This window comes from Camponotus floridanus, unplaced genomic scaffold (assembly GCF_003227725.1).
Source record: "Camponotus floridanus strain SB8 unplaced genomic scaffold, Cflo_v7.5 scaffold31, whole genome shotgun sequence".
In the NCBI taxonomy this organism is placed as follows: domain Eukaryota; kingdom Metazoa; phylum Arthropoda; class Insecta; order Hymenoptera; family Formicidae; genus Camponotus; species Camponotus floridanus.
The window spans coordinates 1-20000 of NW_020229448.1; the positions used below are offsets into that span (position 1 = coordinate 1).

The window sequence follows — 20000 nt, forward strand, 5'->3', positions numbered from 1 at the left end:
TTAGACAATATATATAATTGCAAATTTATAATTTAATATTGCTAGTCAAATGCCTAATGTCATAATGTCTAAGAATGTATATTATATAGGTACATTGATGTATATGATAATGTTAAAAATTAAAAATAAATTGCCATCAGTATTAAATAATTAAATAAAAATGGAGGAGAGAGCAATGCTATGGATGCTTTCTCTTGTTATGTTTGTTGGATCTTGTCTTGGAGCTGGATCACTGCCATTAAGTTAAATAAATTTATCAGAAGAAGTAAGATATAGAAGTGAAGAAGAATATTTTATGTAATATAAAATTATGTATGTATATAATAGGTGTATATCAGAATTCATTGTATCTTGTAATTTACGTGCAATATGTTTTCCATAGGACAAGTTACAATTAGTTTCAATATTAGGAGCAGGACTCCTTGTTGGTACTGCGCTAGCGATTATACCTGACTGTACCTGAGGGTGTAAGAGCATTATTTACTGTGGATGGTATTAAATAATGAAAAAGGTTCGTATAGTAGTATAGTGCAATTGCATGTTTACTGATTACCATATTTCATGAAATTAACATCTGATTAATAGTATTCCTGTTCTTTTTCCTTTTTTTACAGGCAATTTACATACTTTAACTTGGAATTAGTTTAGTACTTGGTTTATGCTTTTAATTGATCAATGTTCAGCCAGAAAAAGTGGAGGAAGACAAGAAAAGTATTACAGCAACTTTAGGTCTTATAGTAGATGCTGCTAGTTGATTGGCGGTGTTGCATTGGGAGCTGCTGCTACTACATCTCAAGCTGATGTCGAAGTGTCTTAGTTTTTCTTCGCAATAATGTTACACAAGGTAAGAAGGTTATATACAATGTTTCAGAAATGAATTAACAAGCGCTTATAAAATATGTAAGTTAATATAATTAGCTTATCAATTTCTTTTATCGCTGAACATTAAATTATATTTTATAGGCGCCAGATGCATTTGGACTTGTGTCAATTTCTTCTTCATGAAGGTGTAGATAGAAAGTAAGAAAATAAGCAGACACTTATTAATTTTCTCTCTTGCGGCACCGTGTCTTGCACTTGTGACATATTTTGGAATTGGAAAAGTAATGTGAGTGAGTAATGTAAGCTGTGTTTGCCATAATAACTCTTTATATATATTCTAAAGATATTTCTACACAAAGTTTATGTAACAATATTGTATGGAAATATTACATTAGTATAGTAAATCTTATATTTGGATGAGGGCACTTTTACGAATTACATCCTTTTCCTGTCACTTAAAAAGAAGAAAACTTTAAGAACTTCCAATTTATTTCAAATAAATAATAATTATAATTAATTAATAACAAATAAATTAAAGTTTTTATTAAAATAAATTTGTTTAAATGAGTACAGAATATGAGAATACTAATATTAACGTAAAATTAATATGTATGGTCATATTGCTCATAATCTCATCTAAATTTAATTTAAATATTTGCAATTTTGGTAATAATACAAATAAAACTTGTATCAAGTAATATGAATATAATTTTGAATTTATTTTTAAGCTAAAAATCTTGGACCTTACTTTGTATCTAAAACATCCAACAATTTAGAGGGACTTTCTATTAAAGGACTTTAATTCTCTATATATATATCTACTGACAATTTCGAAATTAAAAATAAATAATATTTAATGTTTATTAAAGGCTATTCAGTATTTTCCTTTCTATAATATATCTAAAATCATTGAAATAGATGATCTGCTGATATTTTTAACTAAAATAGATTGAAACTGATTGGAGAACCTACTTGTTTTAAAAACTCTTCAAAATAATCGTTTTACAGTACATTTTTCAAGATTACTTATTAATTAATATTATAATATTGTTACATTACGTTAGATAAAGATTTCATTATCTTGCCTACATATTTTTTCTTCCTATTATACAAATTAATATTTTAATTTTGTTAAAGAGTATATGGAATGTATCGCAAGATGTGTACACATACAGTTACACCCCATATGCGCACTATACTTGTTTCTTTTGCTGTATACATATGCGTATTGTTTAATAGAAACATTTATTATCTGAAAGGAAAAAATGTTCCTGCTGATGCACAAAAGCGTAACGTCATATACTGATATATCTAAACACTTATGATACTTGCCCTACAGAATGACATAATTTAGATAAAGGAAAATACTTAAATAAAGTGTGTTAGTATTTTGTTTTATATTATAGAAACAAATTTGATGTAAAGCTTATATAATTGAAGTTGCATAAAATTACTCTGCTTGCTACAGTATGCTTGCAGATATCCAAACTGTCGAAACGCAATCTCTGCAATATACAATTGTTGTATGCATATATGTATGCAAAACATATAATGGTGCGAGTTGGGAAAAAAATGCTTTACGATTTAGAACAGATACATTAGAAGCAATTGTACTAAGCATTTAACGAATAAAATTCATTTATATATTATTTATTTGCCCAATATTTCTGTTATTAAATTACGTAATTTTTCCTTAACAGACACCTATTGTAATGAAATAACATACAGTGCACAAGATAGTTAATCAATATATATTATAGAGAAACAATAGAAAATCCGGGTACTAATTTTAGATATTTTTTTAAGGGATGAATGTTGTTTGTGTATATATTTCCTATCGATATGTACAAATAAAACTTGTATATATATTTAGGACATTCAGGACTGCCGCGCAAGACTGCACGCGCCAATCAGGCGCGAGAACGGACGCGGACGCGCGAAGACTCCCAATCAGGAGCGAGGACTGCCGTGCGTGCGCGAAGACGTCCAATCAGGCGCGAGAACTGCCGCGCACGCCGCCAAGACTCCCAATCAGGCGCGAGGACTGCCGCGGACGCGCGAAGACTGCCAATCAGGAGCGAGGACTGCCGCGCACGCCGCCATAACTGCCAATCAGGCGCGAGGACTGCCGAACATGCGCGAAATTGCAAATTTAAAGGTTTAAAGGTTTAAAATTTCGTTGGCGCTAAAATGTAGCGTCAGCCATTGGTTGAACAATGAAGCAACTACTTACTCTTTGTTCAACCAATGGTTGACGCTACCTTTTAGCGACAATGAAATTATCTTCCTTTATTCCTCCATTGTCCTCCAGACGGTCCTTTTATGTAATAAATATAATGCTCCATCTGTATACGTAATACGTCTATGCTCCGAGATGTAGGAATTACCTGGTCTGAAGTACTGTCGATCTTGTCGACGTTTGTGGTTTAATTAATCGATTCAATGATTATTGTATATAAATCATCGAATATCTTACTTATATTTTGATCTGTCGAAAAAATTATTACATTGACATTATAGATCAATATATATAATTGCAAATTTATAATTTAATATTGCTAGTCAAATGCCTAATGTCATAATGTCTAAGAATGTATATTATATATATTGATGTATATGATAATGTTAAAAATTAAAAATAAATTGCCATCAGTATTAAATAATTAAATAAAAATGGAGGAGAGAGCAATGCTATGGATGCTTTCTCTTGTTATGTTTGTTGGATCTTGTCTTGGAGCTGGATCACTGCCATTAAGTTAAATAAATTTATCAGAAGAAGTAAGATATAGAAGTGAAGAAGAATATTTTATGTAATATAAAATTATGTATGTATATAATAGGTGTATATCAGAATTCATTGTATCTTGTAATTTACGTGCAATATGTTTTCCATAGGACAAGTTACAATTAGTTTCAATATTAGGAGCAGGACTCCTTGTTGGTACTGCGCTAGCGATTATACCTGACTGTACCTGAGGGTGTAAGAGCATTATTTACTGTGGATGGTATTAAATAATGAAAAAGGTTCGTATAGTAGTATTGTGCAATTGCATGTTTACTGATTACCATATTTCATGAAATTAACATCTGATTAATAGTATTCCTGTTCTTTTTCCTTTTTTTACAGGCAATTTACATACTTTAACTTGGAATTAGTTTAGTACTTGGTTTATGCTTTTAATTGATCAATGTTCAGCCAGAAAAAGTGGAGGAAGACAAGAAAAGTATTACAGCAACTTTAGGTCTTATAGTAGATGCTGCTAGTTGATTGGCGGTGTTGCATTGGGAGCTGCTGCTACTACATCTCAAGCTGATGTCGAAGTGTCTTAGTTTTTCTTCGCAATAATGTTACACAAGGTAAGAAGGTTATATACAATGTTTCAGAAATGAATTAACAAGCGCTTATAAAATATGTAAGTTAATATAATTAGCTTATCAATTTCTTTTATCGCTGAACATTAAATTATATTTTATAGGCGCCAGATGCATTTGGACTTGTGTCAATTTCTTCTTCATGAAGGTGTAGATAGAAAGTAAGAAAATAAGCAGACACTTATTAATTTTCTCTCTTGCGGCACCGTGTCTTGCACTTGTGACATATTTTGGAATTGGAAAAGTAATGTGAGTGAGTAATGTAAGCTGTGTTTGCCATAATAACTCTTTATATATATTCTAAAGATATTTCTACACAAAGTTTATGTAACAATATTGTATGGAAATATTACATTAGTATAGTAAATCTTATATTTGGATGAGGGCACTTTTACGAATTACATCCTTTTCCTGTCACTTAAAAAGAAGAAAACTTTAAGAACTTCCAATTTATTTCAAATAAATAATAATTATAATTAATTAATAACAAATAAATTAAAGTTTTTATTAAAATAAATTTGTTTAAATGAGTACAGAATATGAGAATACTAATATTAACGTAAAATTAATATGTATGGTCATATTGCTCATAATCTCATCTAAATTTAATTTAAATATTTGCAATTTTGGTAATAATACAAATAAAACTTGTATCAAGTAATATGAATATAATTTTGAATTTATTTTTAAGCTAAAAATCTTGGACCTTACTTTGTATCTAAAACATCCAACAATTTAGAGGGACTTTCTATTAAAGGACTTTAATTCTCTATATATATATCTACTGACAATTTCGAAATTAAAAATAAATAATATTTAATGTTTATTAAAGGCTATTCAGTATTTTCCTTTCTATAATATATCTAAAATCATTGAAATAGATGATCTGCTGATATTTTTAACTAAAATAGATTGAAACTGATTGGAGAACCTACTTGTTTTAAAAACTCTTCAAAATAATCGTTTTACAGTACATTTTTCAAGATTACTTATTAATTAATATTATAATATTGTTACATTACGTTAGATAAAGATTTCATTATCTTGCCTACATATTTTTTCTTCCTATTATACAAATTAATATTTTAATTTTGTTAAAGAGTATATGGAATGTATCGCAAGATGTGTACACATACAGTTACACCCATATGCGCACTATACTTGTTTCTTTTGCTGTATACATATGCGTATTGTTTAATAGAAACATTTATTATCTGAAAGGAAAAAATGTTCCTGCTGATGCACAAAAGCGTAACGTCATATACTGATATATCTAAACACTTATGATACTTGCCCTACAGAATGACATAATTTAGATAAAGGAAAATACTTAAATAAAGTGTGTTAGTATTTTGTTTTATATTATAGAAACAAATTTGATGTAAAGCTTATATAATTGAAGTTGCATAAAATTACTCTGCTTGCTACAGTATGCTTGCAGATATCCAAACTGTCGAAACGCAATCTCTGCAATATACAATTGTTGTATGCATATATGTATGCAAAACATATAATGGTGCGAGTTGGGAAAAAAATGCTTTACGATTTAGAACAGATACATTAGAAGCAATTGTACTAAGCATTTAACGAATAAAATTCATTTATATATTATTTATTTGCCCAATATTTCTGTTATTAAATTACGTAATTTTTCCTTAACAGACACCGATTGTAATGAAATAACATACAGTGCACAAGATAGATTAATCAATATATATTATAGAGAAACAATAGAAAATGCGGGTACTAATTTTAGATATTTTTTTAAAGAATGAATGTTGTTTGTGTATATATTTCCTATCGATATGTACAAATAACACTTGTATATATATTTAGGACATTCAGAACTGCCGCGCAAGACTGCACGCGCCAATCAGGCGCGAGAACGGACGCGGACGCGCGAAGACTCCCAATCAGGAGCGAGGACTGCCGTGCGTGCGCGAAGACGTCCAATCAGGCGCGAGAACTGCCGCGCGCGCCGCCAAGACTCCCAATCAGGCGCGAGAACTGCCGCTCATGCGTGAAAGCTCCCAAACAGGCGCGAGGACTGCCGAACATGCGCGAAATTGCAAATTTAAAGGTTTAAAGGTTTAAATTTCGTTGGCGCTAAAATGGGTAGCGTCAGCCATTGGTTGAACAATGAAGCAACTACTTACTTCTTTGTTCAACCAATGGTTGACGCTACCTTTTAGCGACAATGAAATTGCACCTTTATTCCTCCATTGTAGACGGTCCTTTTATGTAATAAATATAACGCTCCATCTGTATATGTAACATACGTCTATGCTCCGAGATGTAGGAATTACCTGGTCTGAAGATACCTGGTACTGTCGATCTTGTCGACCTTTGTGGTTTAATTAATCGATTCAATGATTATTGTATATAAATCATCGAATATCTTACTTATATTTTGATCTGTCGAAAAAATTATTACATCGACATCATAGATCAATATATATAATTGCAAATTTATAATTTAATATTGCTAGCCAAATACCTAATGTCATAATGTCTAAGATGTATATTATATATATTGATGTATATAATAATGTTAAAAATTAAAGATAAATTGCCATCAGTATTAAATAATTAAATAAAAATGGAGGAGAGAGCAATGCTATGGATGCTTTCTCTTGTTATGTTTGTTGGATCTTGTCTTGGAGCTGGATCACTGCCATTAAGTTAAATAAATTTATCAGAAGAAGTAAGAAGAATATTTTATGTAATATGAAATTATGTATGTATATAATAGGTGTATATCAGAATTCATTGTATCTTGTAATTTACGTGCAATATGTTTTCCATAGGACAAGTTACAATTAGTTTCAATATTAGGAGCAGGACTCCTTGTTGGTACTGCGCTAGCGATTATACCTGACTATACCTGAGGGTGTAAGAGCATTATTTACTGTGGATGGTATTACTAAACTGGAAAAGGTTCATATAGCATGCAATTGCATGTTTACTGATTGCCACATTTCATGAAATTAACATCTAATTAATAGTATTCCTGTTCTTTTTTCTTTTTTTACAGGCAATTTACATACTTTAATTGGAATTAGTTTAGTACTTGGTTTATGCTTTTAATTGATCAATGTTCAGCCAGAAAAAGTGGAGGAAGACAAGAAAAGTATTACAGCAACTTTAGGTCTTATAGTATATGCTGCTGGTTGATTGGCGGTGTTGCATTGGGAGCTGCTGCTACTACATCTCAAGCTGATGCTCGAAGTGTCTTAGTTTTTCTTCGCAATAATGTTACACAAAGTAAGAAGGTTATATACAATGTTTCAGAAATGAATTAACAAGCGCTTATAAAATATGTAAGTTAATATAATTAGCTTATCAATTTTTTTTATCGTTGAACATTAAATTATTTTTTTATAGGCGCCAGATGCATTTGGACTTGTGTCATTTCTTCTTCATGAAGGTGTAGATAGAGAGTAGTAAGAAAATACTTATATAAGCAGACACTTATTAATTTTCTCTCTTGCGGCACCGTGTCTTGCACTTGTGACATATTTTGGAATTGGAAAAGTGAGTAATGTAAACTATGTTCGCCATAATAACTCTTTATATATATTCTAAAGATATTTCTACACAAAGTTTATGTAACAATATTGTATGGAAATATTACATTAGTATAGTAAATCTTATATTTGAATAAGGGCACTTTTACGAATTATATCCTTTTCTTGTCACTTAGAAAGAAAAAACTTTAAGATTTCCAATTTATTTCAAATAGATAATAATTATAATTAATTAAACAAATAAATTAAAGTTTTTATTAAAATAAATTTGTTTAAATAAGTACAGAATGTGAGAATACTAATATTAACGTAAAATTAATGTGTATGGTCATATTGCTCATAATCTCATCTAAATTTAATTTAAATATTTGCAATTTTGGTAATAATACAAATAAAACTTGTATCAAGTAGTATGAATATAATTTTGAATTTATTTTTAAGCTGAAAATCTTGGACCTTACTTTGTATCTAAAACATCCAACAATTTAGAGCGACTTTCTATTAAAGGACTTTAATTCTCTATATATATCTACTGACAATTTCGAAATTAAAAATAAATAATATTTAATGTTTATTAAAGGCTATTCAGTATTTTCCTTTCTATAATATATCTGAAATCATTGAAATAGATGATCTGCTGATATTTTTAACTAGAATAGATTGAAACTGATTGGAGAACCTACTTGTTTTAAAAACTCTTCAAAATAATCGTTTTACAGTACATTTTTCAAGATTACTTATTAATTAATATTATAATATTGTTACATTACGTTACATAAAGATTTCATTATCTTGCCTACATATTATTTCTTCCTATTATACAAATTAATATTTTAATTTTGTTTGAGAGTATATGGAATGTATCGCAAGATGTGTACACATACAGTTACACCCATATGCGCACTATACTTGTTTCTTTTCAGCTCTATACATATGTGTATTGTTTAATAGAAACATTTATTATCTGAAAGGAAAAAATGTTCCTGCTGATGCACAAAAGCGTAACCATATACTGATATATCTAAACATTTATGATACTTGCTCTACAGAATGACATAATTTAGAGCAAATACTTAAATAAAATGTGTTAGTATTTTGTTTTATATTATAGAAACAAATTTGATGTAAAGTTTATATAATGAAGTTGCATAAAATTACTCTTCTTGCTACAGTATGCTTGCAGATATCCAAACTGTCGGGACGCAATCTCTGCAATATACAATTGTTGTAAATATATGTATGCAAAGCATATAATGGTGCAAGTTGGAAAAAAATGCTTTACGATTTAGAACAGGTGCATTAGAAGCAATTGTACTAATTATTTAACGAGTAAAATCATTTATATATTATTTATTTGCCCAATATTCCTGTTATTAAATTACGTAATTTTTCCTTAACAGACACCGATTGTAATGAAATAACATACAGTGCACAAGATAGATTAATCAATATATATTATAGAGAAACAATAGAAAATGCGGGTACTAATTTTAGATATTTTTTTAAAGAATGAATGTTGTTTGTGTATATATTTCCTATCGATATGTACAAATAACACTTGTATATATATTTAGGACATTCAGAACTGCCGCGCAAGACTGCACGCGCCAATCAGGCGCGAGAACGGACGCGGACGCGCGAAGACTCCCAATCAGGAGCGAGGACTGCCGTGCGTGCGCGAAGACGTCCAATCAGGCGCGAGAACTGCCGCGCGCGCCGCCAAGACTCCCAATCAGGCGCGAAGACGTCCAATCAGGCGCGAGAACTGCCGCTCATGCGTGAAAGCTCCCAAACAGGCGCGAGGACTGCCGAACATGCGCGAAATTGCAAATTTAAAGGTTTAAAGGTTTAAATTTCGTTGGCGCTAAAATGGGTAGCGTCAGCCATTGGTTGAACAATGAAGCAACTACTTACTTCTTTGTTCAACCAATGGTTGACGCTACCTTTTAGCGACAATGAAATTGCACCTTTATTCCTCCATTGTAGACGGTCCTTTTATGTAATAAATATAACGCTCCATCTGTATATGTAACATACGTCTATGCTCCGAGATGTAGGAATTACCTGGTCTGAAGATACCTGGTACTGTCGATCTTGTCGACCTTTGTGGTTTAATTAATCGATTCAATGATTATTGTATATAAATCATCGAATATCTTACTTATATTTTGATCTGTCGAAAAAATTATTACATCGACATCATAGATCAATATATATAATTGCAAATTTATAATTTAATATTGCTAGCCAAATACCTAATGTCATAATGTCTAAGATGTATATTATATATATTGATGTATATAATAATGTTAAAAATTAAAGATAAATTGCCATCAGTATTAAATAATTAAATAAAAATGGAGGAGAGAGCAATGCTATGGATGCTTTCTCTTGTTATGTTTGTTGGATCTTGTCTTGGAGCTGGATCACTGCCATTAAGTTAAATAAATTTATCAGAAGAAGTAAGAAGAATATTTTATGTAATATGAAATTATGTATGTATATAATAGGTGTATATCAGAATTCATTGTATCTTGTAATTTACGTGCAATATGTTTTCCATAGGACAAGTTACAATTAGTTTCAATATTAGGAGCAGGACTCCTTGTTGGTACTGCGCTAGCGATTATACCTGACTATACCTGAGGGTGTAAGAGCATTATTTACTGTGGATGGTATTACTAAACTGGAAAAGGTTCATATAGCATGCAATTGCATGTTTACTGATTGCCACATTTCATGAAATTAACATCTAATTAATAGTATTCCTGTTCTTTTTTCTTTTTTTACAGGCAATTTACATACTTTAATTGGAATTAGTTTAGTACTTGGTTTATGCTTTTAATTGATCAATGTTCAGCCAGAAAAAGTGGAGGAAGACAAGAAAAGTATTACAGCAACTTTAGGTCTTATAGTATATGCTGCTGGTTGATTGGCGGTGTTGCATTGGGAGCTGCTGCTACTACATCTCAAGCTGATGCTCGAAGTGTCTTAGTTTTTCTTCGCAATAATGTTACACAAAGTAAGAAGGTTATATACAATGTTTCAGAAATGAATTAACAAGCGCTTATAAAATATGTAAGTTAATATAATTAGCTTATCAATTTTTTTTATCGTTGAACATTAAATTATTTTTTTATAGGCGCCAGATGCATTTGGACTTGTGTCATTTCTTCTTCATGAAGGTGTAGATAGAGAGTAGTAAGAAAATACTTATATAAGCAGACACTTATTAATTTTCTCTCTTGCGGCACCGTGTCTTGCACTTGTGACATATTTTGGAATTGGAAAAGTGAGTAATGTAAGCTATGTTTGCCATAACAACTCTTTATATATATTCTAAAGATATTTCTGCACAAAGTTTATGTAACAATATTGTATGGAAATATTACATTAGTATAGTAAATCTTATATTTGAATAAGGGCACTTTTACGAATTACATCCTTTTCCTGTCACTTAAAAGGAAAAAAACTTTAAGATTTCCAATTTATTTCAAATAAATAATAATTATAATCAATTAAACAAATAAATTAAAGTTTTTATTAAAATAAATTTGTTTAAATGAGTACAGATTATGAGAATACTAATATTAACGTAAAATTAATATGTATGGTCATATTGCTCATAATCTCATCTAAATTTACTTTAAATATTTGCAATTTTAGTAATAATACAAATAAAACTTGTATCAAGTAATATGAATATAATTTTGATTAGTTTTAAGCTAAAAATCTTGGACCTTATTTTCTATCTAAAGCATCCAACAATGTAAAGAGACTTTTTATTAAAGGACTTTAATTCTCTGTATATCTACTTACAATTTCGGAATTAAAAATAAATAATATTTAATGTTTATTAAAGGCTATTCAGTATTTTCCTTTCTATAATACATCTAAAATCATTGAAATAGATGATCTGATATTTTTAACTAAAATAAGTTGAAATTGATTGGAGAACCTACTTGTTTTAAAAACTCTTCAAAATAATCGTTTTACAGTACATTTTTCAAGATTACTTATTAATTAATATTATAATATTGTTACATTACGTTACATAAAGATTTCATTATCTTGCCTACATATTTTCTCTTCCTACTTCAAATTAATATTTTAATTTTGTTAAAGAGTATATGGAATATATCGCAAGATGTGTACACACACAATGCGCACTGTACTTGTTTTTTTTGCTCTAAACATATGTATATTGTTTAATAGAAACTTTATTATCTGAAAAGGAAAAATGTTCCTGTTGATGCACAAAATTGTAACCATATACTGACTATATCTAAACATTTATAATACTTGCTCTATAGAATGACATAATTTAGAGTAAATACTTAAATAAAATATGTTAGTATTTTGTTTTATACGCATTGGAGTGAGTAGGTCCGGTATTCATAGTCCGATCTTATATTTAAGATTGTCTTATGCCGGGTCTACAATAAATAATTTGAGCCCTAAACCTTAAGAAATTGACCAATCACAGTCGAGTATTTTTTTCATACTCGAATGTGATTGGTCAATTTCTTAATATTTAGGACTTAAATTGTTTATTGTAAACCCGGCCTTAAGTCTTGCCCGAGGTTGACTTAAGACCTCATTCAACCAATCAAATAGCTGCGTAGCATTACAAGCTCTAACTTAAAAATATGTTAGTACGTGCAACGAGAATAAACCTTTTACATAGTGACTTTAATTTTGACTCACGAATCCAATCATAACCATTATATAGTGCCATTATAGTGCGGGGCATAACGGACAAGACAAAATAGCCGCGTCACTGTTAATCTTCCGTGCAAAGTGAAAAATACACTAATATGTTAATATACATCTAGCAGCGGACAAACGGAACACCGTCGCCAAAAAAAATGAAAAAATAATACTAAAATCTGTTAGAAAACATTTAGATATGAGAAATGCAGTTTTTCTCTATTTATGTGTCAACAGCAACACAACATTTTGATAGTTATACTTTTCTATCTATATTTTTTTCATCAAAATATTTGCATAAATATTTACAGTTTAATAGCCTAAAATTATCTGTACCATAAATGTTATAAATATTTCCTAAACCTTTTTAAAATTTTGTTTTGCCTGTTACAACAATATTTCAAAAATTTATAGATTATAAATGTATTCATTATATTATAAGTAGTCTCATTTTATTATTATTGAACATTTTTATAATGTTCTTTTCATCAATATATTCTCAGAATATTCTAATATTGTCGAAAAATTTTTGTAGAATCTTTATAGAATATGGGTCTGTCGGGAGCGTCCCGTTTGACCACGTTGTGTCTTACCACAGCCAATTATATCGACCTGTGCCTAGGGTAACCAGCAACGATTAACCAATCAGAGAGTCCTATTTTGAATTGGCCAATTGGCGACGTGGTCAATCGGGTGCCACCCGTCTGTTCTTTTTAGCTGCACTGCTGCACTAGTGAAATAAGTTAGAATGAGACAAACATGCTTTCTTTCACTCTAACTAATTGCACTAGTGCATCAGTGCAGCTGAAAAGAACAGACCCTATGTTTATGCTATCTGGGATGCGTACTATAGTTATTTACAATTACATATATCGTGAAATTGGTATAAACTAGACCTTTATTTAAACTGTCATCTTCCTTCGTTTTTAGATCACATTTTTTCACTACTGGCGGCGCATATGTTTCCCAGTCCGCCCTCTTCTTTGCAATTAAATACCCTAGTATTCAGCTCGTAATTTTAGATTCAGTCAGCGGTGAAAGTCTCGCTGTGAGAAGTCTGGTAGTTGCTCATCGGCAGTCATACGGATTGTTTGGAGTATACTGCACTGTAGAAAGAGAGATTGATATTAGATTATTTAAATAGAACTTTTTTTAATGGTTCAGTACAAATAAATGTGTAATTGATATACACACGTATCAGATGTATATGTATATAAAATGCATACATTGTGTTACATCTTTTAGAATTCGAAATGCTTTTGTCTTCAAAGACAACTATGAATCAAAGTGAAAGTTAGGTTAGATTAAGTTCTTCAAGACTTTACTTGTCGTTTCATGAACATAATTAAGTGAGTGTATTAATAGCTGTGTAACGAGTTTTAAAGTTTTTATTTCAAGGAAAAAACTTTTACTACGTGTACCGCACATTGTCATATATACTTATATATGACACGACCTTGTCAAAGAAGATACTTGGAGAGGAATTATAGCTGAACAAAATATAATTTGGTAAGACATAAAAAGTAAAAAAAATTATGTATTTTTCTGTTTACAAAACAGATTGAAATAATAACATCGATTAATAATTCAGCGTCTTATTCTTGCGCTACAAGACAGCAACAATATATTTTTTATTTTATTATCAAATAAATTTATGTCAAATTATTCCAAGAACTTATATTAAATTATTCCAATAACTTTTTGATTATCTATAGAAAATACTAAATAAGCACATTTGTCGAATAATTCATTGGAAACTTGATTTAATATAAATACATTTTTATTTTAACAGAAAAAAACCTTTTTTCTTTTATTAAAGTTTTATTGTTTCCGCATGGAAATAGTAAAGATTAAATCAACATATGAATATTATTTTTTTGATCAAAATGTTATAATAATAAAGATTAGTTCTTTCTTATGTCTTATTTCATTCATTCATGTAATGCGTATAAAGTTCAGTTGAGAAAATTAGATCAATTTTTACTCAATATAAACATATTTCTAATGAAATTGACTTTAAACTGAATATACTTTAAAAGAATTTGCATAATTCATATTTTCAAAAATGTATTTATAAAAATTGATTTAAAATTATATTTCATACTACTAATATATCCTATTTGCGTATTAAGGACATTAACTTTTATTATTCGTAATCCATTTAATTATTCGTAATTGTCGCATTTTCTTTTTACTAAAATATATTAAGATTGCAGTACATTAAAGTACTTCTAAGGTTGAATTATTGAAATATCATTTAACGAATTTGTAACAGTTACTTAGAGAGAAAAATAGCTATGCAAATTATTTTCATCGTTATTTGTTATTAAATTATTTTCATCGTTATTTGTTATTAAATTATTTTATTCAAGCTTTGAAAGCGAAAATTCATATTCAATATAAATTAAACTCAATATCGTTGGTTTTTGAACGTCATCATCATTGATCATGAGATTGGAGTGCGCGCACTATATATATATATATATATATATATATATATATATATATATATATTTCACTATCATCAAATCGACATTATGCAATATATCTGACAAACGTAGGCGATTCTTGGAAGAAGTGTTCACCTGTCGGTGAAAATAGAGTGACGTAAAAGCATGGTAGTGTAGGAGAGCGCGTGAAATTTTCAGATCATATTCCACGAAATAGACGTCACTACTACGCAGTGTGATCATCATTATCGTCTACCAAAAACGTTTTTCTACGAGTTCGAAAATTCATAGAAAAGCACACACTTTGTAATAGTGCAGGTACTCAAACCATTATATGTATATAATAGCTGATGATAAATTTTTATAAACCATTTAAAACATATTAAATATGTAATGAACACGCTTAAAGGATAAGTATTATATAAACAAATCGACATTTAAGAAAGATACATAACTGAAACCATCAAAGTTTATTGTTGTCGCTTTTTATCGTGATTTTGAATTGTTTCTGTCGCTGTGATGGTTTTTGAAATAATTATCATCGCGAATATATTTTAACATTTAAAGAAAATTGATAATATACAACTATAATATTCATTTACGATATTTGTTCGGAAAATTATATATATAATTTTATTATATATATATATATATATATATATATTTATATATTTATATTTATATATTTATATATTTATATATAACTGGTGAGGTTTAGATATATAAAAAAGTAAAATAAAAGAAATTAATTGGAATTTATGTATAATTCCATTAATTTGTTTTCTTCTAATTTATTTTCTTACATATAACCTTGCTAATTCTTCAGTTACAAGTTAATTGTATTGCATGTATTTTGCAGCTTATTTATGTAGAATCAAAATAATTGAAATATTGTTTTTTTTACTTATATCTCTAAAGTTCAGTTTATCTGAAAGGAATAATATTTATCAATCTTGCTAGTAATACAACACAAAAATCTCTAATATTGCATACTTAAAAAAGGATTAATTATCCAGTTTTTTAATTAAAATTTTGCTCTCGTATATTATTATAAATACTAGTTTAAAAAGTCTATAGTTTTTAATACACTTTTATTTTGACATTTATAATATATAAAATCATATGTGTTACAACATCATAATGTATACGTGAATGTGTTGCGTCGGCGGATTCTCCGAAGTTACGTTCCGTCCGTGGCGTTTATCTCGAAAAATCTACATAATGTGGTTAAAAGATCGCTTCGCGGAATTCCTTGCTTACTGAGTACGTCCCACATCTTTCCGTCGTCTTGTCAATAATCAGACCAGCTATTAATCGAGAATCGCGTATAATAATTGAAAATTGTGAGAGAGTATATTTATGGATAAAAGTTTAACGAAATTATTTGCATTCTCGTACATTTGTAAATACATCATTTCAAAAATTTTGAAGGAAATAATATCTATAAGATTTTTTCTTTAATCTAATAAGATTTAGTCGGATATATAGAGTTTTGAAATTTCATTAGAGTTTTAAAACAAATAATTTTATTTTAAAATGCACTGTTCTTCAAGATTTATAATAGCAGTGCATTTTAACTTTCAGAATTCATAATATTAAAAGACATGATGAGTGTCTTGACAAAATGTATGTTGAAGAAACGTTTCTCGTGTTTAACAATATTTTAAAGACACAAACTATTTTTACTCTTTCTTGAAAAGGTTTTATAATTACGCGCAAGATTATCCAATTTTTTAAATTGAAACATGTATTAGCAATGCATTCGATTATCACAATGAATTAGCATAATAATCTCTTCAATTTCCTTTGTTATTATGAAATGTTTAAATTCTAAAAAGATAGGAATGTTACGGAGGAGTGTTCATAAAAGTGAGGAAATCTCATTTGATAGAAACATTAGATTTTGCAATTTAATGAAAGAAAATACAAGAAGAATCGGCAAAGATTTTCATGCGTTTTGTTCGTACTGTTTGTCTAAAATAACATAAACAATATATTCACACAAAAGTTTCGATCCCGAAAATACATATAATTATTATCAACTAGTCTAATATGCATAATATTCGATGTGTTTGCATTCGAACTCTAGTATGCAAGTGTGATCCATCCTACAAAAGCAATAGGGTTGCATACTATCCACATTATGATCTACATTATGATTAAAATTGCATAAACATTTTTTGTTCACTCTTTCTTTTATCGTATTTTTCTCTTTCTTCTACTTCTTATTTTTGTCCTTTTTTTTCTCATATATTTCTGTCCCTCCTCTCCTTCACTCTCAGAAAATGAAATGATGCGAGATTCCTTGAAGTTGAATTGTACTAGCTTTGCTAAGCTCAGATTCTTAAAGAAAAAACGCCTTCCGTCTCCCTCTCTCTTGTTTGCATTCCTATGATTCAAGAGAGATCTAATGACAAAAAGCGCACAAACGAATTGTCTTCTCGTTTTGCAACATATTTCTCAGCCACCAAGAAATTAATCACAACGGTTCGATCTCTTTTTGAAAAATTATACTCCTCTAGGGCTCGCAGATTTCCAAATAATTTTCATCCACTTTCGATAACACAAGTTATTTTCACAAACACTATTCCACCGCTATTAAATCTGTACATCTCTACATGTATCTGTATTTGATTCGAGCATTGAGGGTGCATTTCAATAAAATATATAAATGTCAATTTAGAGTAGAACTTGGTTAATTTTAACACTCTTTTGCGCGCACCCGCGTGTGTGTGTATGTAAATATTCATTGTTCTAACGTACTTCGAAACTTTTGACATTTATATATATTACTTACACAACTTATATATATAAATTTGGAGAAAAATAGAGAGAAAAGGAGAGAAAGCATCATTTAAACGTCATTATTTTTTGTAATATTATACAATAAAGATTCTAAAATAACACTAAAGTGATAAATAATATTTAATCCAATAATTGATCCAATAATTGATCCAATATTTAATGGCTTCTAAAAAAATTTACATAAAAAATATAAAACGACTCTAAAGTAGAGCATTTTGTAATTAATTATCTTCTTTAATTTCATTTTATCTTTAACACTTCAAATATTTTATATTGACTTGTTATATATTTTTTCCAATTTTTCTATTTAAAAGTTGCAATATATTTTAGAAAGGCAATTTTAAAAAGTTAATATTCAGTTATGCAACATAATATATGAAATCATATCTTGTAATTTGTTCATATACTTTTTATTTATTTCTTTTAGCCAATTTATGTGAAAGTGATTTATATTATAAAATAAAGAAAAGGATCTCTCTCTTTTCTTTCACACACACACACACACACACACACACACACACACACGACATGCAATCTTTTATAGTTATATAACAAATAGAATATATTTTATTTGTTTCTACTCGAAAATTTTATCTTCGCGGAAATTCGCATATCCCACTATGTGCTTGCTATTTCACCTTCGGGGACATATGTCGAAGACAATAATAGCCATGAAAATTTAAAACGGAATATATACGTGTGCGCGTGCACAAACATGCCCCACGAAGAAAGAACCGAAATGAAAGAGGTTTCTAGATGGCTTGGCCTTCTGATATTGCGACACTCGACCACTCGAGGCCCCGAGTCCCCGTTTCGTGGAAGCACGAGTTCGAGCGATTCCACAAATACTTTGAAATCAATGACACACGGAATTCACGTACGAGAACAAGGCAGAATGTGTACTCTTATAGGAACGTAATAAGTACATATACCCGTAAATAGAATAGCTGGGATATTTTTATAAACAATGCACAAGTTGTAATATTGATGTAACTTTCCTTTAATGAAGATATTGAAACAATTTTTTTAAATTTATCTCTAACTCTAATAATAAGAAAGTTATTATATTCAATAAAAATATATTTTTTATAATTTAATATAAAACAAAAGATTGAAAAAGATTTATATGTAAAATTTAATATTATAAGAGAACTGTGTGAAAACAATTTATAGCAAACATTGAATTAAACAAGAATTGAGGAGAATCTCCATCTTATTCATAAAATTACAATATATTTCTAAGATGTTTAAAAAATAACAACATTCTTTTCAAAGGCATTAAAAGATGGTCGAAAGGTGCACAAAACTTGCAACTCTTTAGAATCTTAATATTATTTAATTTCATTTATTTTAAATATTTTAAAACTATATTTCTAAATTCTTTTATTTTATATTAACAGTTTTAATTCATACTTTGCAATATAAATTTTATTTCTAAAATTATATTCAGCTATGTAATTTCTGATTGAATTGTGATTAGAAATAAAAGAGTTTTGATAAATTTGCATTTTAAAGATGATATAATATTTTTAGTCTATTTTAAATAAATTGATTTTGCTAATAAAATCTTATAATATGTATAAAAATCAGATATTTACCAACCAGAACACCGTCTACACAATTAAATAGCCAAAATATAAAAACATAGTTTCAACTTTCAACAAGGAAAATATCGCATTTCATTCACTGCGCTTATAAAATATTTCATTAACTGCGCTTATAAAATACATAGCTTATAAAATATATCTATGTCTGTGATTTTATTGTACACACGTCGTAGAAAATATTACACAGAATTGTATAACATTTATATCTCTTAATTTTTTCAAATTTTGATAAAATAAAAAGACTTAAATTTAAAGTAAATTTTCCCCATTATTTAACTGATGATAAATCAAATATTGATTAAAAATGTAAATATTTTCCTAATATTTATTGCTTTATCAATATCAGAATTAATTAATTTCCCTATCTTCTTTTGACACTGATAAAAACAAAATTACTCACAAGATTATTTGTAATGATATCTTTTAATATTAGAGAAAACTAAAATGTTAAATAAAATGTATAAAATAGCAATTTGCAATTGATGTCAGACACGATAAATATCAGTAAAATTTACACTGCAATAGCTAACTGTGTCAATAATATTATCACAAGCTTAGAAAAATAAAATATATCTATGATGTTACCCAAAAATTCATGAAATTTGCCCATAAAAAAGATTGCTTATTTCAATTTTTAGCTTCCATTATTGTTTTTCGAAATAATCCCCTCGAACATGGATGTAACTCTATTTCAACACATTTTTTTC

At 28.8% G+C, this 20000-nt stretch overlaps 1 protein-coding gene and 3 long non-coding RNA genes across 33 annotated transcripts in view; all 4 read left to right on the plus strand.

Annotated features, from left to right (window-relative positions):
* Positions 1 to 16: 16 nt before the first annotated feature.
* Positions 17 to 2932, plus strand: LOC112638492. 11 transcript variants are annotated; one of them, XR_003123020.1, is made up of 7 exons: positions 17 to 312; positions 383 to 511; positions 615 to 844; positions 964 to 1121; positions 1960 to 2203; positions 2291 to 2602; positions 2696 to 2932. It is a non-coding gene; the product is annotated as an uncharacterized LOC112638492 (long non-coding RNA). The 11 variants fall into 11 exon arrangements; XR_003123022.1 differs by having other exon boundaries at positions 2302 to 2602; XR_003123024.1 differs by having other exon boundaries at positions 2082 to 2203.
* Positions 2933 to 2961: 29 nt separating this feature from the next.
* LOC112638493 lies at positions 2962 to 6193 on the plus strand. 11 transcript variants are annotated; one of them, XR_003123031.1, is made up of 7 exons: positions 3076 to 3647; positions 3718 to 3846; positions 3950 to 4179; positions 4299 to 4456; positions 5295 to 5537; positions 5625 to 5937; positions 6031 to 6193. It is a non-coding gene; the product is annotated as an uncharacterized LOC112638493 (long non-coding RNA). The 11 variants fall into 11 exon arrangements; XR_003123032.1 differs by having other exon boundaries at positions 6040 to 6193; XR_003123034.1 differs by having other exon boundaries at positions 5636 to 5937.
* Positions 6194 to 6229: 36 nt separating this feature from the next.
* LOC112638494 lies at positions 6230 to 11014 on the plus strand. 9 transcript variants are annotated; one of them, XR_003123049.1, is made up of 11 exons: positions 6230 to 6274; positions 7002 to 7131; positions 7229 to 7458; positions 7579 to 7728; positions 8673 to 8807; positions 8894 to 9050; positions 9122 to 9202; positions 9296 to 9559; positions 10287 to 10416; positions 10514 to 10743; positions 10864 to 11014. It is a non-coding gene; the product is annotated as an uncharacterized LOC112638494 (long non-coding RNA). The 9 variants fall into 9 exon arrangements; XR_003123041.1 differs by lacking the exon at positions 6230 to 6274 and adding an exon at positions 6647 to 6898; XR_003123044.1 differs by lacking the exon at positions 6230 to 6274 and adding an exon at positions 6647 to 6898 and having other exon boundaries at positions 8905 to 9050.
* Positions 11015 to 13468: 2454 nt separating this feature from the next.
* The window catches only part of LOC105252333, a 12191-nt gene continuing 5659 nt past the window's right edge, over positions 13469 to 20000 (plus strand). The window contains exon 1 of one of the 2 annotated variants that reach the window (XM_011259661.3): positions 13469 to 13940. The gene's annotated coding sequence lies outside the window, so the exon portion shown is untranslated. Of the gene's footprint in view, positions 13941 to 15148; positions 15200 to 20000 lie in introns of those variants that run through there. The other variant, XM_011259662.3, reaches the window with a different exon arrangement.